The sequence below is a fragment of the Podarcis bocagei genome, assembly GCF_964188305.1.
Source record: "Podarcis bocagei genome assembly, chromosome: 3".
Classification (NCBI taxonomy): Eukaryota; Metazoa; Chordata; class Lepidosauria; order Squamata; family Lacertidae; genus Podarcis; species Podarcis bocagei.
This window is the reverse complement of record NC_138127.1, coordinates 57,086,853-57,114,675: the sequence shown is the minus strand read 5'-3', so window position 1 is coordinate 57,114,675 and position 27,823 is coordinate 57,086,853. Positions and strand designations below refer to the sequence as shown.

Genomic DNA, 27,823 nt, shown 5'->3' with positions numbered 1-27,823 from the left:
GTAACAGTGGGACAGCCAGTAGAGAGCAATGGGGACATGGCAAGATAGCAGAAGTCTGCAAATCTGGAAGACAGCAGCTGCCCAGTCTTCTTGGAAGCCCTGCATTGATTATGGTGCTCTTTTCAACTACTGACTTCAAGAGTCCATAGTTTGTTTTAAAATATTTTTACATTTTGATGCAGCTTGGCTTGTAATCTACACTACTCCAACATCTCAAGTGCCTAATACGAATGCCGTACTATCCAACCCTAACATATCACAATTTAAATTAGTAAACGAAAATATGGGCATGCAAAAGAAAGAACAAGGTGTGTGAAAGCTCTCACCTGTGAGCATTTTGTATGATCTTTTGTCTGGAGCAAACTGTGTTGAGTGATTAGCACTATTGACTGATGAAGCTGGCTGCGAAACCTGGATAATATCCGGAGAATCCGGAGGTCTCTATTTGGCTCCATTTGACTATTTGTACCACTTTCTCCGCAGGAGTGGTGAGGAGTTTTCCGCAACTGAGCATACATATATCACTTAGCTCTTCCAGCAAATGACTATTTGAAGAACGCTTTCTCACAACCGCTCCAACGTATATGGGCTTGTGCTTCCAGTGAAGAACGATTTTGCTCCAGCCGTGTAATGTAATACTTACTGCATACACAATTGGTATAGTAAAGAGAGAGACATTACTTCATCCTATGTTTATGAGTATCTCCAGGCTTGGCTATGCACACTGCACTTTAGTTTGCTTAGTGTTTAGTAGGTTTATGAGTTTGTATACCTATTCTAGTAAAATTGTCCTTTATATTCATAAGCCAGTTTTTGGTGGTGTTGGTTTGTTGTACCACCCAGTGCACTCATAAGGAGCACTACACAGATTTGAGAAAATATCCACCTTGCCATTTACCAATCCAGATGAAACACATCAACTACATATGGCCCACACATCAGCAGCTCAATGAACCTATTGTAGAAGACTGCTTTCTTGTCCCATGTGAGTACTCAAAGGGAGCAATTGCCTTCTGGAATATAAGGGTTCCAGGAGTAGCCATTCAGATGTCCAAGAACCCATTTCTTTTGCCTTGAACCAATTTTTAATAACACACTGCTCCTATTTATAAAAATGTAACCAATAAATTGGAGCAGAACATCTTCTAAACAAAGGGGATTTCCTGTCCCTTCCTTAGTATTGCAACCCTCTATGCCACACTCCTGCAAGTTGAGGGGACTCCCCAGGACAGCCAGAGGGGTGATTAAGAAGAAATGAATTCAGGGAGTTAGGAGGAGAGAGCGAGCACTTTGTACAAACAGAAGTGCCATTCCATCCACAGAAGTCACAGTTGAATCCAAGCCAGTGTTTTTTTAATGATTTTTTATGGTTCAATTATGCTTAATTGAAGAAAAGGAATATTTTAACAAAGTGAAGCTGGACAGCAAACGATGCTGTTTTCTGCTGTTACCTTTCCTCTCTGCAGTCCAGATGTCTGGAGTGTCTGGAGCTGAGCATTGTTGAGTTGCTTGTGAGCTCATTTTGAATCATTTTGCCGTCTTTCTTTAACTCCATCCTTTGTGGTTCATTTGTGAGAAGCTGTCTTTTTGTGGAAAGACACTAAAAGACATATTTTAATGTCACTTTCCAACTCTGATGAGTTTTACAATAGACTATCATGTCATACATTTTTTCTTTTTAAAACATTCCCCCAGTGATGGCTCTGATTTCATGAAGAGGAGCCAGTTATCCCTGCATTTTAAGCAAATGGTGAGCCAAGCAAGCACAGACACACCTTTGCTTCTGAGATTCCTGAGTGTCCCTGAAAGTGCTTGGTTTTCTATGTGGCTGGTGCCAACATATGACCCAACTTCCCCCATTCAGTCAGTACAGGAGACTTTAAAGTGGTGAGTGTGTAGTAAGTAGCTATCTGTTTCCACTTGTTTTCCTACATGCTAGAAATTAAAACTCCTTTTTTGGAATACAGGAATAAGTTTTTTGCTTAGAAATACTCTGCATAGCTCATTTCGTAAAGTCTATATAATAGCTCTGGTGTCTCTTTAACTAATGTTAACATATGCATGTATTGCTATTAAAGTTACAATGGTTTGTGGAAAACAGCATCACTGGATAATGGAGGAAAAACAGGCAAAAGGCTTCCCTCCTTTACTTTGAAGGTGCCTTGATAATATTATTTAATGATGAATGGAAATCCAATCTTAATGAAAGGACTATCTGTAGAAAAGAGAGCAGTGTCAAAACTCCAGCAGCAATACACCATTTTAATTTTAGGGACTTCAAAGGGGTTATGCAAGGTTGCAGCAGCCAGTGGCCTCACACATTGTTTTCCTGTCTCTTCACTCTCTCAGATAAATAAACAAAGACTTTTGTCAGTGCTGTATTCATCCTAGATGTATTGTATCATCTGCTATATTCAGTGGAGAAGTTCAGCTGCAGTCTGTGGTGGTTGGCAGGGTGAGGAATAGATTTTTTGTTTTGTTTTCTACCACATGTGTGCCATTCTTGCACACACAAGAATGAAATGACAGCTGGGAATTGCAAGCAAGCAGGAGGATTTGTGTGCATTCTAACCTCTTCAATAAGAAGGCCACTTCTTCTGGCTAAAAAGAAAGCAGCTCAGATATGTTGATGCTGTTCTGCTTTCCTAACACCCCCAGCCATTAACATGAGGGTAGGAGTGAGCTCTAAAATAAGAATGCTTCTGTGCTTCGAGTATCCTAAGCAAGGCCTTTTAAGATTGGGAGAAGGCCTTCTCCATCAGGGCGTGTGGCTTCCTAATGGGTTTGAGCCCCATCACCTTCCATGCTGACAGTTGCTCTTATCTCACATGCTGAATGACAGGTCTGGTTCACATGTCACAGTAAGCCATACCGTGGCTCTCCACGTTATCCTTGGCTACAAGCTGCGGTTAAGAACGGGACAGCATGTTTGGACAACATGCAAAGGCAGGCTTCTGGGGAATCTTCAGTCTGCTGTTGCCATGATACACTGACCTAAAAAGAACGGGGAAGAACAAAGCGGCTGGGATATCCTCAGGAGCCAACACATTTATGCATGCTTGTTTAGCCAATATATTGAAAATGGGCATACTCCATAGAACATAGAAAGCTGTGTGCACTTAAGACCTATTGGTGTAGCTTCTTTTTAATGGTATCCTGCAAAGAACTATATGCATGCACTCTGCTAATTTTTGTTTTACACATCAATGGACAGCCATAAAATGGGATGATTCAATAGTTTGCATACCGTATTTCCATTTGCTGCATCTAGATTATGTTTGCATTTCTCTTTTGTGTCTGGTGCATTCAATTGATTAATGAAGTTATCAGTAATTCAGATGAATATGCAGTTGGAATAAATAACCATTAAGAGGCCTATGTGCCATTGAATTTTAGGTTTTCCTCCCATCAGCACCTATGAATTAATGAGCAATTGTATATAAAGCCATATGTATTCTGATATTGCATGCATCTCTTATTATCAGTTAACTTTTGTGTCTATTTCCCCCCAGGAAATGTAACACCTTTTATTTATCAACACTCATTTCCAGTATAATAATTTAGTGTGATATTTATCTGCACATGCTATATAATCTATAAGAATATATGTTTCTCTGTATTAAGATATATAACACAGTGCTTCTACAAGAAATATTCACCAGGATTAGAATAGTATTTTTCTAGATGTGTCATTTTCTAGATGTGTCATTTTTCTAGATATGTCATTCTAATACATTTGCTTTTACAGGGCATAGCACTTGTTTTTCACTCAGTACAAGCTAAAAAATGTCCATCTGAATCGTTCTCTTTGATGCTACATTTTTCTGCAATGGGAGGAAGCCATGAGTAGAGTTTTATTGGCTCAACAAAAATTCTTGCAGGTTGCTTACTCTGCTGAGTATTTAAATTCTGCTCTAGTTATATAGCAGTAAATGGATTGAACTGTGAATTAGGACTTAAATAATTTTTAAAGAAAATAATTAAAGTTCTTACCACTTTACTTATGTTCCCAATAAGCATATATCCTGTAAGCTAATATATATTCTTGCACATTGTGCTCACTCACAACTTACTGTAAGCACATTGCTAGGGATGGAATTTTGTACAAAATCTCAATGTCAAGCTTATCCACAAAGTCCCCCCCCCCCCGCTTTCCTGCCTTGCTTCTTGAGCTCAGTGGAATGCAAGTTGTTCTTTAACTGTTTCTACTAAAAATATGAATATGAATATAGTTCTCACATATTCTAAGCATTATACTTGTTATGATATGCATTATTATTACTAGTATATGTATAATATTATAAACTGCAGGTTTGATAAACAGTATGGATAAAAACACAAGAATGTATATGACTGTATTTTTTAAAAAATCAAGTATTAACACTTATAAAAAGTCAAGTCCCATGTGGGACTATATTTCTGCAGCATAGAGTTATATTTTTTATCTTATTTTATTATTTTTACATTGTTGTAACCCACCCTGGGAACCTGTGGTGAAGGATAGGTAAGATATCTAATACATAATAAATAAAATATGCATAATATTTACATATATTTTGTGTTTAATTACTTTGGTGTGTGTGTGTGTGTGTGTGTGTGTGTGTATCATGAAGAACTCAGACATAAGCAGGCACTTGTTTAAGAAACAGTCCAATGAGGGCAAAGCTTGAACGGGTTAGCACAGGATAGCTCAGTTTTCCAAGCCCAAATATTATCTGGACCTGGATGAGGGGTTCACCCATTACTAGCTGGAATTAGAAAACATTGACAAAAAAGGAGATAGATTTACCCAAATGGAGGCAATATGGAATGGAAGAAGTGGGAGACAGCTATGGGGATTGCTTGGAATGACAGGAGTGCTCATCACAGTGCCCTATCCTTTCTTCTAATCACTTATTGCCCCCCCCCCCCATGAGGCATTCTATTTTTCACAACATTCCATCCACATCCTTCCTCTACAATCCATTTCTATAGTCTTCTCTTGTCTTTTAGCCATTCTACTCACTCTTTCTTAGCTGCTCTCCATTATACCCTACTCTCTTGCTGGCCGCTCCCCAGAAAGTCCCAAAGATGTATTTCTGTTCTGTTCTTTTGTTGTTGTTTAGTCGTTTAGTTGTGTCCGACTCTTCGTGACCCCATGGACCAGAGCACGCTAGGCACTCCTGTCTTCCACTGCCTCCCACAGTTTGGTCAAACTCGTGTTAGTAGCTTCGAGAACACTGTCCAACCACTTCATCCTCTGTCGTCCCCTTCTCCTTGTGCCAGACACTTAAAGGGACCGGCAACAATAATATGATGCATTTCCAGGTCTTCTAGTGGACATTCCATGTAATACATTTCAGCATGTAATCACATTCTCATTTGACGTCCGTAGCATTGATTCCAGTTTTAGTGTTGCCCTCATCCTGCAATATTAGGGTGGAAAGATGAAGGCAAAATGTAGTTGCATGGAATCATAGGAGGGTCCATTGTCTTAAATTGCAGAAGCCTTGACACAGAATTTCCATACTCCTTGGAGCATGGATAAATATGTACAGCCTTATCTGGCTTCTTGAACTGAAGGGTTTTTGTTTTAAAATCCTAGATCCTCTGTCAGTAATAGGTTCATTTATGCTTGGAAAGTGCTGTCCAGGCACAGCAGTAATCTAAACACATTTACTAATCTATGAGATTGATCCCTGTACATACTAATTTAAATGCCATTTAAAATGTTGCGTATCTTCCTTTTTGGAAGCCTTGTGTTTCATGTAATATAGTATTATACAATAATTTACAGCAGCATATGCCGCAAACATAACTAATGTCAAAAAGATGCCAATCAGCACAGTCAAGTTAAATCTCCTGCTGTGGGAATACTTTGCACTTTAAAAGTAGGCATATTTTATGCATAATGTAGATAATGTCTACTGTATGTTTGTAGTTTGAAGACTTTATTATTAGCAAGAAGCAATCAATTAAAATCAAGCTATAAACCTTACTGCTGTTCCCCGAGGCCCATGATAATATTTTGCAAAGAATGCACATTTTTTGTTTTGTTTTTAATCGTCTCATTAAGATATAATGATCTTCTTACATTATCATAGCTTGTTAATTGGTAGGAATGAAGTAAAGACTGATCCAAGTCCTGTCCCTGTTTATTTGCACTGAAAAGGTTTGAAGTTATATGGGAACATAGCTTGAAAAATGCAGCGTTGGTCTGATTAACTTTGTTGTTGCTATAACAATAATACTAATACTAAAGAACCGAATACTTAAATAGCAGCAGGCACGCTATTTATCATTGCTTTGATCATGTCACATCTACTTCATAATAAGTCCTTTAAAATGACTTAATTAAAATAGAAAAATCATGAGATTTGTATATTTCAATTAAGGAATTCCGTGCCCGAGGTTCTAGGAAAACGGGAAATAGAACAATTTATTTCAGCAATGACAAATGAGCTGGGGGGAAGGAGAGAGCTATTCACCATACCCTTTACTTTACCATTTTCTTTGTGCAATGGTGGTTGGCATGGCTGGCATTTCTTTGTGGTGTGACGGTGGAGACAGCTACACAGGTAGCACTTGCAGTAGATTTCAAAGGGGGAAATTAAAGTATCTGCAATCTCCTTGCCCCGGAAGCAAATGCAGGGAGGCTACAGAAATAATGACTGGCAGTGTTGGGCTTCCATCTTGCCATTCTTCTACACTTTAAACCATGCAAGGTAGTTCTGCACATCTCTCTGCAGCTTTCCAGATGTGTTTCTGGTTCCAGAAAAAAAAGGACCCCTTTCTTCTCTCACTGCATAGTGCCGAGAAATTGTTTAGAGACCATTGCTTCAGCTTTTTGATTAACCAGTTTGCCATTTCTTCCTGTATGGAAAATGTGGTTAACAAGAACTATGGGGGGCTTAAACAAGCCAGTCTCACAAACCTGGCCCTCAAATTGTCTTGTTTTGAAACCACATTTTGACTGTGTAAGGTTTAAATTGCAAAATGTTACGGATTTTTTAGAATATAAAAAAATGAATCACTTATAGAAAGCTTGGGAAAGTTAAATTATGTTCATTTGAAACTTAAAAGATAACAATGGGAGCACTAGGCAAGCCTCGTTGGCAAGAGTTTCTGCACCCAGGACACTACAACTAAGAATGCCGTCTTTTGGATTGCTGGCTACATCACCTGAGGGCAGGTTGTGGTAGGAGTAGACCTTCCATCAGTTACTTGGATCCTAAATAATTTAGGGCTTTCAAAGTTAACACTAGCACTTTGAATGGTGCATGGCGATTGGAAGCCAGTGCCGAAAATTCTGCAATAAAACGAATTGTAATTTCATCCATAGATTCCTCTAGGTTTAACTAGGTTTGGCAGTGACAACAAGAAAATTCCCTACATATTAACAGGGAGTCTAGTATAATGTTCCTTCCATCAATGGAATAAGAATGGATTTGAAGGAGAGAAAATATTTCCTGACTGCTAGTGCTTTAGCTGCAGGCTGATAAATAGTGTGGTTTGGAATCAATTTCAGCATTGATCTGAAAGATAATCCTCTTCACAACCACCACGTCCTGGGGTTTTTACTGTCAGATGTGAAAACGAATGGCAGCTTCTAAAGAGGGAGAAAGAAAGGAAATGAAAACTGGGTGTGTAGCAAAAGGCTGCTATTCTTCTGTCACATGTGGGATAATACATTGCCAAAGTTTGTGGGGATGAGGCAGGAGGAAGTAAGGACTTAAATATGCTGAATAAAAAATGTGCTTTGTACATCTCCCCACAACCCCCCCTTGCTGTCTGAAATTGAAAAATAAAAATGTTTACATATAGAATTCGTATTCTGCATTCTGCAATAATTTAAGTTGCGCCGTAAAAATCTACAGTACAGCCCCTAGATTATAGTGGATTAGTTTAGTGATACATTGTTCCAGGGGAGAGTAGTTGCAGATATGAAGACATTAGTGGGGGTGTGGAGGTGTGGTGGGGCAGAACTGCCCTCCTGACTTTGCCCTTACTGCTACTTATCTGGTGGGGGCGGAAGTTAGGTTGAGGCCTCATGGTTGTACCAGTGGGGTCACTGCCACCAATCTGGTGCTCCCAGTGGTGCAAGCATAGCCTCTTCCTTTGCCTTGCTTAGGTAAGCACCGGTGATGCTGGTGTCAGGAGGGCGGCGCTGATTCACCACATAAGCATGTCACTAGGCCTCCCCATTTGGCCTGTGAGCCTGTTTCAACTAAGCCACATTCAGCTGCTCTCCACCTGATATCATATATGGGACAGGCAAGGGTGAAGCTTAGCTGAAAGGGGCAGAGCCTGCAAATCTCATTGCAGTTTCCAAGAAGAGACAGACACACAACACACATGAACCTGTATCTTACACATGTGTTCATGGAAGCATTGTTTTGGGGCTCTCTACAGGATATGGTTTTGGGCCACATATATTATTGCAATGGACACAGCCACATTTAGACATGCCAATTTAGGCTGCATTTACCTAGGAGTAAATTCCACTGAATTCAGTGGGACTTACTTCTGAGTAGATGTGGTTAGGATTTCAGCGTTAGGTTTGCTTATTTGAGGAAAGTAGTAACAACCAATAAATGCCAATATTATCCTGCTTGCTTATGGGAATTAGCAATAATCACACCAATTACCATGATTAAGGTATTTATGTACACGAAATGGTGAACAGCAAGTAAAATAGCTTTGCAGCTTGAAATGCCAATGCCTAAAGATAAAATAGCAAGATGGTTAGTGAATACAAACTATGCAGGCTACACAACCAACATTGCCTGGACCATAAGCATAGACAGTTTATTTCAGAGATATAAAATCAAATGATAGTGTGCTTTACATGTAGTTCTGGAGCAGGTGTTTACAAACCCCACAGAACTGCTGAGAATGATGCTACTTGTACTTCCTGGCTAAGAAGAGAGAAACAACATATAAAGCCAAAAAGCAGGAAGTTAAGAAAAAGAATTCTTGCTACTGTAATCATCCACAGGGTTAGTTCAGAACTGGGGAGGAAAGGTGATGGTGAAAAGCTTGAAAAATAGCCTGTTGAGCATCTCACAAGCCTGAACAAAATGAGGACTGAAAAGCACTCGTTTATAGAGAAGGAACATCTTGGGGGGCATGGGCTCTGACATAGAGAATGAACTTGCTGAGGCCAGGATGATTATGGATAGACTATTACATGACACAGGAAGTGAGCTGTCGTTAAACATCATAGTATAATTTTCTCACCAGAGAGTTATTTGAGGACTTAAAAAGGGCACTTGAGCAGCCAAAAAGAGCAATTGAGCCAATCACAGCATTCTTTCAGTGCACTGCAATAAAGCGGTGTTGTTTTCCAAAGAAATTTAAATATTGGCTTAATCCAATTACATGGAAAGGGGCTTGCTAGAGGCTGCCCCTCGATTACTATCCTGAATCAATTAATACTAAATAAAGAGATACAGGCATTATATGTGACAGAGGTTATAGGGACTTAGTTGTTGCACTTTAGCCATCTATTATACATATTAATTATTGTGTGGAAATTTCCCTGTATAACAGCTTAGAATCATAGAGTTGGAAAAGACCCCAAGCATCATTTATTCCAACCCCCTTCCAATGCAAGAATATGCAAGCTATTCTTATTATCAGCACCACCCTCTAAGCAACAGAGCTAATGTGTATGATATTTTGGCAAGAAACACAAGAGCTTTCCCTAAATAAAGGATCTTGAGCTTATGCTTCCTCTGATTGCTTGCACTAGCGTTATGCCCATTGCTCAGAGCAAAGCCAAAATGAACTGGTAGTCTTGGGGCAGGTTACTGCACTGCTCCCCAGTAACAAAAGGCAAGTAGTATCACACCACCATTTCATTCATTAAACAGATATTAGTGACATATTTAATATATTGCAAAGTTGCATAATAGCCATTTATTTTATATGCATATAGCTATATTATACAGATGGGACACGGGTGACGCTGTGGTCTAAACCACAGAGCCTAGGGCTTGCCGATCAGAAGGTCAGCGGTTCGAATCCCCGCGACGGGGTGAACTCCCATTGCTCGGTCCCAGCTCCTGCCAACCTAGCAGTTCGAAAGCATGTCAAAGTGCAAGTAGATAAATAGGTACCGCTCCGGCGAGAAGGTAAATGGCGTTTCCGTGCGCTGCTGTGGTTCCGCCAGAAGTGGCTTAGTAATGCTGGCCACATGATCCGGAAAAAACTGTGGACAAACGTCAGCTCCCTTGGCCAATAAAGCGAAATGAGCGCCCCAACCCCAGAGTTGTTTGCAACTGGACTTGCCAGTCAGGGGTCCCTTTACTTTTATATTATATAGAGCATGGCCACACATAGACAAATATGTACAAATGTCTTCTCATTTTTTTCTGCTGTTTTTGTAAGTTCCATCTATAACGTATTAAACAGATTAGCACACGGGTGGTTCTGACTTAGCCACTTAACCATATCTACATTTACTGAAATTAGATATCCACTCTGTTTATTGAAGAAACTGAGGTCCCAAAGCATGTTTTTAACAATATGGGGCGGGGGTGGGGGTGGCGGATCAACATTTCTGAATCTGCAGTCATAGTCAATGTACTATATAATAGCAGGATTTTCCTCCAGCTAACATGGAGAACAAATGTTTTTGTTAGGGCAAAGTATGGTTCAGTGACTACAGAAGGTTGTAGTTGTAATTGTGTAAGAGGAATATGGCAAAACCTGGCGTCAAATATGAATTAGACTTCTGTAATTCAGCAAGTCCCAGGAGTTACATGGGCAATCAGCTTTCTCTTTTGTGGTTTGTATTTATTGAGGTTGAAAGTTGTGTTTGGTTATAGAGTGAGAATTTATGACATTTATGTGAGAAAATGAAATCCCATTGAGACTGAAAATGTAGAAAGCATAAATTATAGGTGTGAGTGAGGAAACCCTGCCTTAATAGACACGGTTGAAATAATGTTAGTACCGGTAACTTTTTCACCACATACACACAAATGTATTGTAGAGAGCCACATTTACATTCTTTTGTGAGCGTTTAAGAAATACGACAGTAAGGCAATGAAAACAGAACTTACAATTGGATTGGATTGTGAATTGCTGTTGGTAGACATTTTCACCCCATGTCAGCAGCCAGGCACATTCCCCTGAGGTAGGCAGATGCTGGTGATTTTGTTGTTTTTAATGGCTTACACATGTCTTGCTTTTATATGATTTTAAAACCCTCCTCTTTTTTCACAGTTCACCTCTTAATTTATTAATTTTTTTTAAAAACCCCAAAGAAAACCTTGATAAATATATTAACAGACTATAGCAGTTGATTGTATGGTACAGAAAAATGATGATTGTGTCTAAAATATAACAAGGACTTTTATTTTTCATGACTGTGTGTTCTGATAATAAAGTATCTTAAACTGCCTGCAGTTACAGGCTATTTTTGGTTTAGGCTATATATACTCCAGAGGCACTTGAGAAAATTTTAACATGCTTACACTTTCTTATTTTTGAAAAAGAAACAAAAAATGCAGGGTAAAGTGGTGGCAGTGAGGCTGAAGGACCTGTAGTTTGTGGCAGAGCTATTTTTATGTTTAAACAAAACAAAATTGTTAATAAATTTACATTTTAAAAAACTGGGGAAATGCAATGGGGGGGGGGAACAACCTGTGGTTCTAAGGCCAGAATAACCATAAGACCAAGGAAAACTGTGGGGTATGTTGTATGCAAGCACTGTTTGCTAACATTGCATGACACAATGACTCCCTCAGTTTCTGTAGGTGAGTTAGTCTGACAAGACCTTTTAAAGTCCCCCTGAATCGTGCATTAGAGTTGATTTGGTGGCAATTGTATTATAGCTGGAAATTTAGTTATTTAGGGTAACATCCAAGGATTGTTCACACATCTGCACAACAGAACTCCACTTGCACAACTTGTCCCTGGGGTTTCCTTCAGTGCCCCCTTACTCTTGCAAAATCTGCTCTGTTAGGTCTTCTCGGGGATACCAGCTGGGCTCCCTCAGCCTCACTTGTATAAACCAAAGTTGAGGTATCTGTATTTCTTTTGCTTCTTTAATTTTCTGCTGTGACCAGTTCACCCAAAACGCTCTCGAAACTTCCTAAGGGTAGACTCTACCAATGGTAGAGACCCAAACACCTTTCAGCTAAGCTTATTAAGGGATACAGTGTGCAGGCCAGTGCAGTGGAGAGGGGCAGCCAAGTCCACTTGTCCTGGGCCTTGGAGAGGGCTAAGTTGATTGGGGGATCATGCTAGGGGCCTGCTGAAGTTACGCTGCCATGCCAAGAACAAGACTCCCACCCCGGGCCTCAGACAAGCTCTTCACAGGCCTGAATGTACGTAAGGCAGTATTTCCACCTCAAAGGTATTTATTGACAGTTTCTGTAGTCTCAAGGGACACTGCTACTGATACTAGCCTCTAAGTGGCTTTTACCTCAGCGAAATTGCCTAACCCCAGCCCAGTATTCCCACAACTCGGTCCAGCTACTGGAGACAATCTGCCTCTGTTGTATTCTTGGCTCCTTGGACAATTCAGCCAACATCCTTTGGTAAGACCTTTCTTTTCACAAGGCAGCCTCTCAGGCTAGCTCTGTCTCCATTATCCTAATCTTCACCAGACTAGAATTAATAACACACTGGGAATATATACCTCAGTTTTCCCTCAGCTTCCTCTGGTCTTATTCCTCACACAGCTCCAATCTGCTCTTTTCTCCCTTCCTCAGCTGTCCCTTCCTCAGGCTGATGAGACTAAATTTACCTGATCCAGGTCCGACCTAGTAAAATATTAAAGCAATTGTCGCTCTCTCCTCTGTCGGAAACTGTCACCAAGGTCTACTGCTAGTAGGTTTGCAACATTGTACCAGAATAAGGCCTTCAACTCCGTCACAGAGATCCCAGAACATTTTTTCCCTTTCAGACACAAGATTTTGAGGTATGTTGTGGGGCTGCAGAACAGAGGAAGAGGGAAAGCCCCATTGCACGTGCAGACACCCACTCATGTTGTGTTGGATCTCGACCCAAGTGTATAACTTCATTAACATACCGTTTTATGCTGCAGGCTTCAAATGAGAATGGTTGTCTCCTAAGTTAAAAGTAATTCACAATGCAACATTTGCGGCTGTGTGGATGGAGAATGTGAAGCCAGGACTCCGTGGCATTTCATCCTCATCCCATTGAATGGGTTCTGGCTGACATGGAAATAAAAGCTGAATTGGCATGACTCTCTGGAAGCAGTTGGGTGGCCATATTCCCCCTATCAGTGTGGTTCAATATGTATAATTTAGATTGGTACATTCCCTGTGGCAGCCATGCTCAGTGAAAGCCTGCTGTCTTCAGAAGCTAATATTGTATGTGGAGGATAGTGGCAGACAGAAAGCAAGCAAGGCCTACAGAGTGTAAATTATTTATCCACTGAAGACAATTTAATTAATGCAATATAAATGATAAATTTCTTATATATGAAATTTATTTTCAAAACGGTGGCTCTCTGAGACATCTGACTCTGTAGTTTAGTATGGTGCTGCTTGCATCTTGCAATTGTGATGAATGACATTCAGCTACCTATTTCTGCAGTCATGGTAAATGCAAAGAAGGAAAATAGCATATTTCCCTTAACTGTCATCTTCAATTTTAATGAGTATAAATACCACCAAAGGCTGCCATATTTAATTTTGTCAGTGCTTTATTCTGACCGCAGGCTTTTAAATGGTTTCACCATTTAGGAGACAAAAATTAGTCTTAGAAGCTGAGAAACTGTAGAAATCTCAGATCTGAGAAGGCATGGAAAGTAAGTGTAACACAAAAATGAAAATGAAGATCTCTTCCCCCCCTTCCCTGTAGGTTCTGACCTGACTCAAATATTGAGCCTCTTCAGACAGTTTTGTTCCAAGCAATAATAATAGAAAGTATTTTATATATCCCAGTTATACTTTATTCACATCATTTAATTAATTTCTGTGACCAATTGTGTCCCCAAGTTTTGATATTTAAGGTAACCAATCGTAGTTCCTTATGTTGATAGTCACCCAAACATCTTAGTAGTTCAGCAGGCTGTCCTGTAAGCACTGTCAAGAACCTATTTCATCAAGGGCTTGTATAAGCATATAATGAAGGTGAGTTAGTACCTCTAAAGGCCTGATGTGTTGGAACTTGCAGTAAAGAAGGTGTGCTTACAAACCTAAACTGGAATCAACTGTCAGTTATCTTAACAGCAGAGCAGCCAGTGCAGTGGGACAATGCTGTGGAGCTGTTTTCCCCTACAACACCAGCATCTCTACCAATTACTAGAAGAGTGCAGGGGTGCGGTTAAGATGGCAGCAAGTTTGGGGCTTTGGGGGTACACTGGTGGAAGCAAATCGTATGCTTGGGTTCAGACATAATGCTAAGACAGATCATTGCTTGTTCCTGGCAGGAGCAGGGGAAGAGTGAAGTACCTGCATGTATGTCCTTGTATGTCCTGCATGAAACCATAGCTTATTTCTTTATACTATGGGTTAGTGTGACATGCAAAGCATTAGGTGGCATGGGGTTGAATCACTCACATGGCCTGGCTGTATGAATCTGTGATTATACAGCTTTTTGTAGTAGTCAAAAAGAGAACAGTCAGCATCAGTGTGAGCTTCTTGTCATTGTTAGGAAATAATTATTCCTCAGTGTGATTTCTCCAAGACAAAGCCTCCTGGTTAATTCTAATCAAGTTGTGCCCCAAATTCATTCATTAATATCCAAACATCTTCAGTTTTGTTGTTTTTTAGAATTCATGATTTTGTGTAAGTCATAAGACCATATATAGTAGATGAAATGAATATATTGTTAGGAGTTTTGGGGTGAGGGGTGGGGTAGGCTGTATGCAGAGATCTTTTTAATCTGTGGATCTAGCACATGTTAACATCTAAGCAAGGATTCAAATTCCTGGAATACCCAGGGTAGCTTCCTGGTGAGCTAATGGGCCATTAAGGAAACAAAAGAAGTGGCTTAGCACCAGAAAACAAACGGGTAGGCCCCACTCCCTCAGCTCACTAGTAGTTGGAAAGACAAAGGCCAGAGCTGAGGGTTCAGTGATATGAGCTAGAGCAGGGGTCAGCAACCTTTTTCAGCCATGGGCCGGTCCACCATCCCTCAGACCATGTGGTGGGCCGGACTATATTTTGGAAAAAAAAAAAGAGAACGAATTCCTATGCCCCACAAATAACCCAGAGATGCGTTTTAAATAAAAGGACACATTTTGCTCATGTAAAAACAAGCCGATTCCCGGACCGTCCGTAGGCTGGATTGAGAAGGCCAGTGGGCCGCATCTGGCCCACGGACCTTAGGTTGCCTACCCCTGAGCTAGAGGCTGGAAGCAGCAGGCTCGGAAGCCAGAGACAGAGTGATGTTTGATTTCTGTTTGAATCCAAGTCTGCAGCTATGGGAGAAGCAAGACCCTCTTGGGTTGTAATGCTGTGAACTCCTCCTTCGTAGGCTCAGGTCGTACAGATGTGTAAATAAACCACATATAATAAAGACACCACAGTCTCTGCTGTGCCTCATTCCATAGGAAACAGGAACCCTGCCTTGATCCTCTGGAATCTCAGCACCGCTCAGAGATTGAGGTGGCATGCAACTATATTCAGTAACTGAGTGAAGACTGTTTCTGTCAGATCTCACCATACCCCACCAAATGTTTGTAACAGGGTTTTTCCGTCTTATCAATGTACATAATAAGACTTGGCTACTGTAGTAGGAATTAAAAGTTCTATTCATCATCTTCATCCGCTGTAATGGCAGCATTTGGCATGTGTTCACAGGGCTTCTCACAGTTCAGTTGATTTGAAAGAGTCTAGGTCAGATACTCACTAATCGTGGCTTTTGGTCTGGAACACATAGTGTAATTAGAAATCTCCTCAATTTGGTAGTTACTATTAAAGTCAAGCTGCTTGATCACTTCATACTTGTTATATAATTGTTAGAATTCTAAGCTGCACATGCAGAACACTTTGAAAACTCCTGTTATATTAATGTAATTAAAGATTAATTTAGATTTGCAGTTTTCAATGCCCTGTAGCAAAAGTCCTAGTTTTAAGTTTTAAAATATTCTAAAGTGGTTTGTATTTTTTTCCTATCCTTTATTTGCTATTGCAGAAACATATCACATAAGTGATGTATGAGAGCACAGGCAAGTTTATACTAAGCGAATATATAAATGTACTACTGTGTAAGTGTTCTTTTGTATGCTACATAGTTCTCAGATTAGATATATTCATTTGACAACTGAATTTCTAAGTAACACTAGCATAACAAAGCATAATTATTATCTTTCATTGCCTCTTCATAAGATACCATCTTTTAATGAAAGTAACCAAATTTGGATCTATTTCTGACCTTTTCACTGTTGTATTGTTTGAAACCACCAAAACCAATTTCTTTTGAGCAAAGGGGGAATTCTCTCTCCAGAAGAAGGTCAGACCTAGCCCCACCCCCAGATGAGATGATGCTCTGCTATCCTATCTACAACAACACAGACTAATATAATGCACCACAAGCAAAAAGTGCAGAACTAAAGCACATTATTTCATTCACAGGCTACCTATCAATGTACAAACAAATAACATAAGTATTTGTGTATGGTTTATATATATGAATTACACAATTGTAAAATGGGTCATTTTCCCCCTAAGCTGTCTTCTAAAATGTACCCATTATATAGTTGGAGTACATTAGCAACATTGACAAAGAATTGAGTCAAAACATACCCAGAGCAGCAAATCGGTCAAGAAAGGCAGACCAAGAAGCTACAAGCTATTGGTCAACTTTGCATGCATGCATTGGCAAAAGAACTGAACATGTCAATCTAGAGGCAGGAGCATAAAACTGCCCAAACATTTCAATGCCTGAACATTTTAACAGAAACCTTGGTCAGTGGGGTAAGAGAGGAAATCCCTGACTGGATGGGTGCTGAGAAAAGTGTAATTCTAGATGATAAAATACAGTGGTGCCTCGCAAGACGAAAAGAATCCGTCCTGTGATTCTCTTCGTCTAGCGGTTTTTTCGTCTTGCGAAGCAAGCCCATTGACGGATTAGCGGATTAGTGCTATTAGCGCTATTAGCGGCTTTTAGCGGCTTATCTGCTGATCGGATCAGCTGATAAGCGGCTTAGCGGCTTAGAAAAGGGGGGGGGGGGAAACCCAGCAGGAACTTGCAAGACATTGTCGTCTTGCGAAGCAAGCCCATAGGAAATTAGTTTTGCGAAGCACCTCCAAAACGGAAAACTCTTTCGTCTAGCGAGTTTTCCGTCTTGCGAGGCATTCGTCTTGCGGGGCACCACTGTACTAGGATAGTTCAACCAAAACTAATGCTGTGCATGCACTATACTTTTAAATAACATTCAAAGTACATTCTTTCCCTCAAAGAATTCTGGGCACTGTAGTTAAGGGAACTGCAACCCTGTAACCCTTGCTGAAATAAATAGGAATTTGAACTGCTTATCACTAGTTAAATTGTGCTCAACACGTGCTTGTCCCGTGCCTAGAAAGCATAGGTCTGCATGGTTTTCCACTTGATGTGCTTTCTAGGCATGGATCTGAGCTGATTTCCCCTTTCCTGGGAAAACCTGCTCTTTAGCTGTAAATTGGAACAAATGGCAATCTGTGGAATACCCAAGTCCCATTTGCTCCAACTGAGCACTAGAGAGTGGTTTTCCCCAGAGAAAAGGAGTGGGACAAGTGGAAGTGTGGATAAGCCCAACATTACCCACTTCAAAAGTAAGAGCACTTTGTTTTCCCCCCCCAAGGAGGCAAAAAACATACATGCTATTTGCAAAATGTTTAAAAGCAGAAATGTATTAATAAGCCAAAGGAGAAATCTGAAGAAAATGGTATGGAAGGAGGAAACTGGAAGTACATTATGCAAATTATAAATCTATTATATCTACCAATAATAATTAACACAGAACTGCTCAATGAGACAACCTGAAAAATAAATGCACTTAAATAAAATGAGGGACACATTCATTTTCTGAAGACAAGCAGCTTCCTGAAATCAGTGACTGAAAAGTTTAGATTAGTTAGCAATCTCCTGCAGTGTTTGAGAAATGGAATTGGTCACTGAGAGAACAAGTTAATGACGGTATTAGCAAAAGGATCAGAATGTCCACCAGCTGGAGTGCATTTGAGTGGTAGGGGCTAATTAAATACTCCCTGTTTTCATTGGCGCAATTAGTGTCTACTTAAATAATGGATGAATAAAATATGTTGTGTTCTACTTCAGCTGCTACCCTATCTAATACCGTTGTTCTTATTGATATTGTTAAAAATGCCAAAATGTTGGTGGGCTTTTCCAGAGCGAATGTGAGAAGCAGGCCGCCATATAATCTTAGCCTTACTATTTGAATCTGTGCATGAGAGAGGAAATAAGACTGCATATGAGGCCAGGATTGAAATTCCTACTTAGCCATGAAGTTCACTAGGTGAACTAGGTGTGTTCCATCTTGAGTTCACATTCCAGGGTTACATCACTGTTACATATTTAGGTCTGGGAAGTGATTGTTGATTTGACTGCATATTAAGAGTTGCATCCAGACTTAGTCATGCTTAGAACTGACACAATGAAATCAGTGGTGCTTGTTAGAAATTACTAACTTAGTCCAATTGATTTCAAGGGGCCTTCTCTAAGCATAATTATGTCTGAACCTAACACAAAGAGTTTGTTTTGTTTAAAATTTATAGCCACTATTCTTATACCATTTGTCATGGGAGCACTCCTTTGTACAAAGAATGAACTTCCCTCTATGGTAGAAATAACTTGATTTTATCAGGGGGGGGGAATGTATGATAGTTATGGAATATTTGAAATTCTCTGTTTAAAAGGAAATGACAGACGGAAGAAATGCACTATTAGCCAAATATACACTTGTAAGTAAATGGTTTAGGGATGCGGGTGGCGCTGTGGGTAAAACCTCAGTGCCTAGGACTTGCTGATCGTAAGGTCGGCGGTTCGAATCCCCGTGGCGGGGTGAGCTCCCGTCGTTCGGTCTCAGCTCCTGCCCACCTAGCAGTTTGAAAGCACCCTAAGTGCAAGTTAATAAATAGGTACCGCTTTCTAGCGGGAAGGTAAACGGTGTTTCCGTGTGCGGCGCTGGTGCTGGCTCGCCAGCTGCAGCTTCGTCACGCTGGCCATGTGACCCGGAAGTGTCTTCAGACAGCGTCGGCTCCCGGCCTCTTAAGTGAGATGAGCGCGCAACCCTAGAGTCGGACACGACTGGCCCGTACGGGCAGGGGTACCTTTACCTTTTTAAGTAAATGGTTAGTATTTTCAAACATCCTAGAATTTCTGTTTTTCTGGGGTTTTTCTTAAATTAAGTCTCTTGCTTTTCGTATGTTGTTGTTGTTATTTAATACATCTGGCAGTTTGCCACAAAGAGAGCCCTGTCAGTAGTCACCTAGCATGGATAATATTCTACCTCCCTAATTTGACTGACAGAAGAGGTCTCATCTTTACATTGCTGTCATGTGGTTTTTTTAAATCAGTAAATAACACACATTTGACTCTGGCAGCAGACATTAAGATAGACAGCAATGTCTTTTAAAATGCTTCTCCACTCCTGCAGAGGTGGAGTTTCTAAAATTATATTTTCATCTGTTCTGCCATTCTGGAATACCCCTTTCTAAAGTTTGAAATCATATTTGTTAACTTCTGAGTATCACAATTCATGTACTACACAGGCCAGATTTTGCCATTCTTCTGCCATGTTGGATACAAGATGCATTTGAAAACATCTGGAGGGCACCAGGCTGGCAAAGGCTGGCATAAGGTAACACTAGGAAGGTGAAATGAATCTAGCACTTACATGAACTGAACCACTGCTTCCCGTCTCTTGGAATAAAATCCATTTGATTAAATGATAGTATTATTTATGGAGTGTGTTTCTGGATAATATCTATATTGGGAGGAATTCAGGGTTATGTTTTTTTGATAGTTCAATTGGCACGAATTTTTCTGCTTGCCTGATGGAATTCCCCCTTCTTTCCTCTCCCAACATATGTACGTACAATGGCCAATTGTATGTAGATTAGCCATAAACTTGCATTATTCTTAAGATAATTTTCTGACTTTTGGGGGAGTAGACTTAAGTTTTGCAATTATATTTTAGGTACTTGGTTAAAAGCTTAACTTCCATTAAAGTGATCCAGAACCAGTGTGGTGAGAGCAAGTCTACATAATTCATCATATCCCGTCCCCAAACTGAATGCAGTGTGGCTGTAGTCACCATGGCCTATCGTTGCTGCCTAACTTAAGACTGGAATGAGGGGTATTTTAAGCATCTGGGAGGAACAGTGAATCACTAATGAGCTATGTTAGTCTGGTGGATCACAAATTGAGCAGAATTAAGTTAAAGGACCACAAGGACCTTGTCACAGTCATGGTCTGAAAATAAACTCATATGGTGGCTTCAGGCTATGCAAGTTATAACACTTTAGTGTTGACATATTTATTATGTATTCAGGATTTGTGGATAATTGTCTGTGATCCCATGTGCAGTTTCTGTGCATACACATGTAAAAGCTGATTCAGAGTTTGTCAGACTCCATGTTTCCGGAACAATTCTTATATTATCTATACAATGTGGTGCATTCTTTTAAATGGACACTCTCCATACTACACTTGTGATATTTGAAATGAGAGTCCTCAGCTCTTTTTTCACTCCTTGATCCACACATTTAATCAACATAGGGCAGGGCGTTGGGCCACAGTTCCTGACCCCACCCCTAACTTCTGCCTCGGAGTTCAGGAGTTCTGATAGCAGTGTTATCACACCAGAGTCTGACTGAGCCTTGATGGAGGCACATAACACCTGAGTGATTTCTCATAATTGCTAAGAAAAAGCTTGCAGTATCTAATGTGTGGTGTCTAACTTAGATAGTCTAAGTGTGGCTGTCCGAAGGCCAGCAGAGTGCGATCTCTCTCTCTCACCCTCTCTCTCTCTCTCTCTCTCTCTCTCTCTCTCTCTCTCTCCATGTTGCCATGATGACGAGGGTGAGGAACCTGGGTTTTGCCAGCAGAGTTCTTGTTTACATTGACATGAATGGTTTGCAAAGTGGAGCAGTTTCTTCCATGTGATTGCATTTTCAAGAGGCTGCTACACTAAATTGCATGTGTTAATTAGATATTAGTCTTTAAAAATAAATAAATAAAGAGGATTTCAAGGTTGCAGCTGTAGCTTCCAGAAATACAAATCTGTTAAAAGCTCATTGTTCAAGCGTTCTCCCAAAGCATTTATCACCAAAAAAAGTGTGTTTTTCAGTTTGCAGCATCATTTACCTTCAAAAGAAAACTATTATAAACAAGCCAACGGCATGTTATTAATCAGTGCAGTTATTTTATATATTTTATGTAGTTCAACGTTGTTGTTTTTGTGTGTGTGTGTAAAATTCTGTCCACTTTTTTGCTCAGAATAAATAACAGTTCTAGACAAAAACATTTGTAAGTCACAGAACTCTGGTGCTGCTTGATAGGATCATGATAAAATGATACTTTAATGGCTTTCAATGTGGGTGTGTGGACAGGAGTATAGGCTGCTCATGAAAAATTATATGTGGCATTTTATATCATTATTAAGTTGTCTTTTACTTTGAGAAAAATGATTTTTTATTACAAATTACAGAAGACTTCAGAGGCTTTTTAGCTAGAATTATTTTTTTATCACATCAAGAGTCGATATTCCCCTTTGAATTGGCGTTCACTAGGATTCTTATGCAATCCATCCAGGCAAAGCAGGTTGTAGAAGACATCCAAAAAAAACAGTAAAATGATGTCTTTGGAGGAGAGTAGTGTTGTCATATTTTAAAAAGTGAAAATCCAGAAACAAAAATTCGCCATATCCGGCAACCCTAGGGGAGAGCAACTGTTTGTTTCTTTCAAGACCCATTGGAGGAAGCATTCAGATAGCATGTGTTTTGCAGGACTATTGCAAATCTCTCTTGTTGTTAATATGTTAGAAACCTTTTCATGTGTCTGCTGTCCTCTATAGAGTAAAAGTAGCATCCATCACAGGTAATACATTATTGTACACTAATGATCACACAAAAACATCATGTATCTCCATTCTAAGAAGGCCTTCCCAATGCAAATGCAACACTTTGTGGCAGGCTCAATCAGGAAGCTTGAGTTTAAATCAGTGATGAAGATCACTGGGTGACCAGCTATAACCTGCAGCTTCACCTGCTTCATAGAATTATTATAAGGACAAAATAGGGTAATTTCAGCTTCTTTTGATAGGTTGCAATTTCAGTGTGATAGGATGCTGCAGCTAGGGAAATGTGTAACTTTTAAACTTCTACTCATTTAAAACAAATTATTTTTTTCTGATTGACAGAAACATTAGAAATTTGTCAAATAAAGGACCAAGTAATTAATCCCTGAGATGTGCATACAAAGGGCAGAAAAAGAAATCACATGCAAGTTTCTCCACCCCCAGTAATCCATAAATACAGCATCTGGAAAAGAAGCTTAACTTATGATATTGGTTTTCTAAGAGCATCATTTGTATACAATAAAGATATAAACCTTTAAACCTTTCTTAACTTTTCATGAAATAACATCTGATAAATAATCATTACAAACAAATGTTTGATCATTCTGTCACATGCAGAATGGAATGTCTAGATTACTGTCAAATCTATTCTTCTGCAAGTTGAAGTTGTTATGTAGAATCTCACAATCCTATCTCACTTTCCCCTTTGCATTCTTATATATAAACAATACATCATTCAGGCGTATTTTGCCTGGTTTCTCATTACAGGTATTCAGTTCTCTGCTCTGTTTTAGAGCAACAGCCAAGCCAGCATAAGATCTAGGGTGAAAGAGTGGGTGGTAGCAAGGAGGCGTGGAAGTAAGAAGGAACTCCCAGTTTGTTGGCAGTGGGCCCTGTCAAATGCCCCAACCATTCTGGTCACTGAGATCAAGCTAGCTGTTGATAGCCTTCCTCCATGAATAATAATTCTTCTTCCTCCTCCTCCTCCTCCTCCTCCTCTTCTTCTTCTTCTTCTTCTTCTTCTTCTTCTTCTTCTTGTCTGGATACATTATATCCAATTCAGCAATGTCTGGTAGGTTAAGCTGAAATTGCCAGACATTCACCAAAGAACTGACTGCTCTAACCTCATTGACTGTTAACTGCTCTGCAAATGGATTAAGTGTGAAAAAAAGCTGCACAAGTGTCTTATGAATGCATGCTTTGCATGAAACCTCACATGAACGAGATAAAACTATAATCTTCTTGGAGAATGAACAGCATATGCATTACGCAGCATTCAATAGGCACTTTTCTAATTTTGTTTGAACTTTGTGATGTATTTCAAAGTGCTGGTTGGTGATACTAGTCTGCAAAGGCATCTGCACCGAGTTGGCAGGCAGATGGCTGGGCTTATGTTTTGAAAGTTGGTGAGGAATCTTAGATGGCTGCACTGTCTGGAAAGAACAAGCAAGAGTTTAGAATACTTGCGCATATGGTAGATGGTGGCTGCTAAACACATAATTGTGAAAGCTACTCCTAATTGTGGAAGGGATGAGAGTGGAACAAGGGGGGGGGGTCCATAAAGGTGTTAATTGTTTCTGCTTTTGAGGAGGAACACTACAGCAGTGTAACAAATATGATTATATGTATGTTTATGTTTGTATACATTTTATTGGAGAGCATTGTTTGACAATACCTTAAATTAAGACTCCTTTATTATACAGTGGTGCCCCGCAAGACGAATGCCTCGCAAGACGAAAAACCCGCTAGACAAAAGGGTTTTCCGTTTTTCGATGCGCTTCGCAAGACGAATTTCCCTATGGGCTTGCTTCGCAAGACGAAAACGTCTTGCGAGTCTTGCGATTTTTTTCGCTCCCCCCTTTTTCTAAGCCGCTAAGCCGCTAATAGCCTTTTAGCCGCTAAGCCTTTAATAGCTGCTAAACCGCTAATAGCGCTAATCCGCTAATAGGGTTGCTTCGCAAGACGAAAAAACCGCTAGACGAAGAGACTCATGGAACGGATTATTTTCGTCTTGCGAGGCACCACTGTATAGGAGCCGAGTCAGATACTGGCTCCCTATCAGTGGACTCTAACTGAATCTGTCCTTCCAAAGCTGTATAAGGGTGACAATGAAGTTTAATGTTTTGGTCCTTAGACTTGATGCATCAGCATTGTTAGGTTGTGGGTAAACATATCAGACAACACAGCGGTTCTTCCAAAGCAGCTCTTTATTTGTAAACTGGAACAGAACTGAACTGAAGGCCTCAGTCAGCCTGCTTATATAGAGCTCCAGTACCTTGTTACTGTAACAACTTTCTAAAACTATCCAATCACTGAACGTCACTTTCGATCCTTCATTTGCATACAAACTATCCAATCACTGAATGTCACTTTCGATCCTTCATTTGCATAACTATCTACAGTATCCCCCTGCTGGCCCAGGGTGAGAACTTCAGTACATAACAAGCATGAAATCACACTGACAGTCTCCACCAGAACCCACGAGAGTTGAGGTGCAGAGGGTACATCAAACCCCTGCTCAAGGTCAAAAGGGGACCTGGGAACCAGAGATTTCCTGGAACCTCAGAAAATGTTTACATATTGTATATACTCGAGTATAAGCTGACTTTTTCAGCACATTTTTTATGCTGAAAAAGCCCCCCCCGGCTTATACTCAAGCAAGGGTCCCTGTCAGTGGCTGTCGGTGGCGGAGGAACGAGCAGCCTGAAAGCAGCCCTTTTGGGCTGCTTGTTCTTCCTCTGCCGCTGCCGCCACCATTCTCTGCCTCTCAGCAGTACTCTAGGTGGGCAGGGGGATGAGAGGGGCTGGAGGGGGGACAGAGAAGCCCCCTCTGCTGTGTGCGCCTGTGCGCGCACACACACACACACACACTCTGATCCACCAGGAGGTTTGTGGTGTGGTGAACCAGCTTATACTCGAGACAATAAGTTTTCCCAGTTTTTTGTGGTAAAATTAGGTGACTCGGCTTATAATCGGGTCGGCTTATACTCGAGTATATACGGTATATTGTGTGAAGACCAGCATTTACATTTTGTGTAAGCCTACATAAAACACCATGACACTTCCTCCCCTGCCCACTTCCTTTTCTTCTAATGTGCGTCTGCCTACTTCTCCTAGGCAATCCAGACAGGTGGTACTGAAGTCCCAGCGAAAGATAGCACTAGTGGGAAAGGGAAGAAGGTGGGCTTGCCTTGCCTTGCCTCTCCTGTGGGTCAGACGCTCTGCCTACTGAAGGGGCAGCAGGTGTCCACGCTGACAGCGGCCCGTCTTCCAGCAGAGTAGAGCAAAGCAGCTCATTGCCACCATTATTATCATAAACAGATGAGGAACTGATTACATCTGGTAAAATTACCATATTCTTCTGTGTATAAGATGCCCCCATGTATAAGACGACCTCTATTTTTTTAACCCCAAATTAAGAAATTAAGTTGTTTAGCTTTTTTTTGGGGGGGGGAAGGTCACTTCCGCCAATTGCTCACCTGCCTGCCCGCCACTGCTGATCGCTTGCCACAGCCACTGCCGATCGCATACCTCGCCACAGCCGCCAATTGTCTGCCCGCTCGCAGCCACCAACTGCCCACCCACCCACTTGCCACAGCCACCAATCACCTGCCCACCTTGCCACAGCTGCCAATCGCCTGCCCAACTGCCACAGCCAATCGCCAGCAGGCCTTGTTGCAGCCGCCAATTGCTGCTGCCAATCTCCTGCTTGCTGCTGCCATTAATCGCACATCCCCCCTCTGCATTCACTATCCATGTATAAGACAACACCCAATTTTGGTCTAATTTTTAAAAGCAAAAACATTGTCTTATACACCAAAAAATACAGAATATTTTCCAAACAACTATTCATACCTTTTTTGACCTTACAGGCTACAGCTCATGGCACGGTAGTGGGTAAAAACAGAATGACTAATAGAGAAGGGAAGGGGCCCCAAATAAACTTAGTACCCCCTTATAACATTCCTCCCAGAGCCCTGGCCTACACAGAGCAGTTATGGTTACCTAGTTTTAGTAATGTTTGGAAACTTAGTGCTTCATGTTATGTCTTAAACAGTGGCGACATGGGGTAGGAGCATTACTGAAGCTTAAGCACATTTTGTTTGAAAAAACTCAGAAAGATACAGGTTGTGTCATTTTTGGCGACTTCACTATACTCAGTATAACTCTCAAACATTTCAACCAAATAAGGAAATAAAATGGACTACTGAAGTGGTGGTTAGTTGATTGCAATATAGCTTACCAGGTGTGATACCATAACAGTGTACCTTCATTACAGGTCTTAAGATGCTATTGCAGGAAGTTGTACTGGGAGGCTGAGCTTTCCTCCACGCTAAGCACTTAAAAATTCATTTGAAGCTCTGGGCCTGATAATACTTCGTGGGCAGCGTGGTTTTTAGTTTGTTTCTAGGAAGTGTGGTATAAAACGTATTGTCTTATTTGTCCAAGGGCTGCTGTTCACCTTGATTGCATTATAGGCGGAACCTGTTTTTCATAAGAGGAAATTCTGCTGCTTGAGGTTGGTTGAATTTGCCTGAAGAAGGGTTTGACCAGGTCAACCTTTTTGTTCCAACACACCAGAGTGGTGTCCCCAGTTTCCCAGTGTAGGAACTGGCAACAAAAAGTGAGCTGTAGTGGGCTGCTATGTTACACATCCGCCATTTGGTTCTGTCACATCCCTTCCAGTGCTGTGCTGTTATTTTTAATAATTGGGGAGTACATGGAATTTCTGATTCCCAGACTTGTTTATAACAGGACTGTTACCTCAGGATTCCTTTCCAAAGTCCTCAGATCCCTCACGCTTACTGGGGCTTACCTGGTAGCGACTATTCAGCCTTGTGTGTAGTAATATCAAGTGGAAATCAGGTAAAGGCAACATTACTTCACTTTGGAGGTTCTTACAGACTATCTTTAAGACTTATGAAAATCCCATGGGTTTCTCGGTATCATGTATCCCACAATATGATGAGACAGATTCTAAGTCCCCTTTCTCTGCACACCATTTACTTTAAAACACATTTTTAATCTCGCTGACATTTAAATTGTGCTCCAGGGAAAACATTAAGAACTGCCATCCCATTGAACTGAGTAGGTGGGAACAAAATTAGACTTAAAAACCTTTGCCTCCAACAGGCTACCCATAGAATTGTTTTGTACTGGTTTCCTATGTGAAATATTTTCTCCATGCAACAATAATTGCTGTAAATCCATTTGATTTTTATTTGATCTTTCCCCCCAGTTTGAGAGAGACTGATGGGTTTTCTGTGGAACATACTTACAAAACAACTAAACAAGAAACACTGTTTAGTTGTAGCTCTGTTTTGCCTAAATGCATTCTTTGAAATTGAGTGATTTATCATTATCATTTAATTTGGGGCTATATAGTGTGGTTCTGCATGTAGTTCTGAGCTTCAAACTTTGATTCCAGTTAAAAGCGCAATTAAAACATGAAATTCGCTTCCACACCTTGTTATGATGGCCACCAACTTGGATGGCTTAAGAAGGAGTTGATACAAATTCATGAAGGCTAGGGCTACCGCTGGCTACTAGCCATGATGGCTGTGTACTTCATTCAGTGTCAGAGTCCGTGGACCAATAATAGTGCTGTTGCACTCAGGTCCAGCTTGTAGACTTCTTTCAAGCATCTCACTGGTCACTGTGAGAAAAGGATAGCGAAATAGATGGGTCTGATCCAGAAGGTCCCTTTTTATGTTCTAAAAAACAAAAGGTGAATGAGAACATTGCTCATACTAGGAGTGAAACACTTAGTGACTCTGGGATACCAGCAAGGAAAGAGCAAACAGCTTTACATCTTATTGATTACAGACCTGCAAA

At 40.6% G+C, this 27,823-nt stretch overlaps 1 protein-coding gene and 1 long non-coding RNA gene across 4 annotated transcripts in view; one reads left to right on the top strand and one right to left on the bottom strand.

The window, feature by feature from the left end:
• The window catches only part of PRKN (parkin RBR E3 ubiquitin protein ligase), a 640,350-nt gene that overhangs the window by 66,720 nt on the left and 545,807 nt on the right, over positions 1-27,823 (top strand). The gene's annotated exons all lie outside the window — the stretch shown is intronic.
• LOC308583131 lies at positions 24,566-24,986 on the bottom strand. The gene is made up of 3 exons (XR_014006071.1): positions 24,870-24,986; positions 24,692-24,748; positions 24,566-24,615 (listed from the first exon to the last, which is right to left on the bottom strand). It is a non-coding gene; the product is annotated as an uncharacterized lncRNA (long non-coding RNA).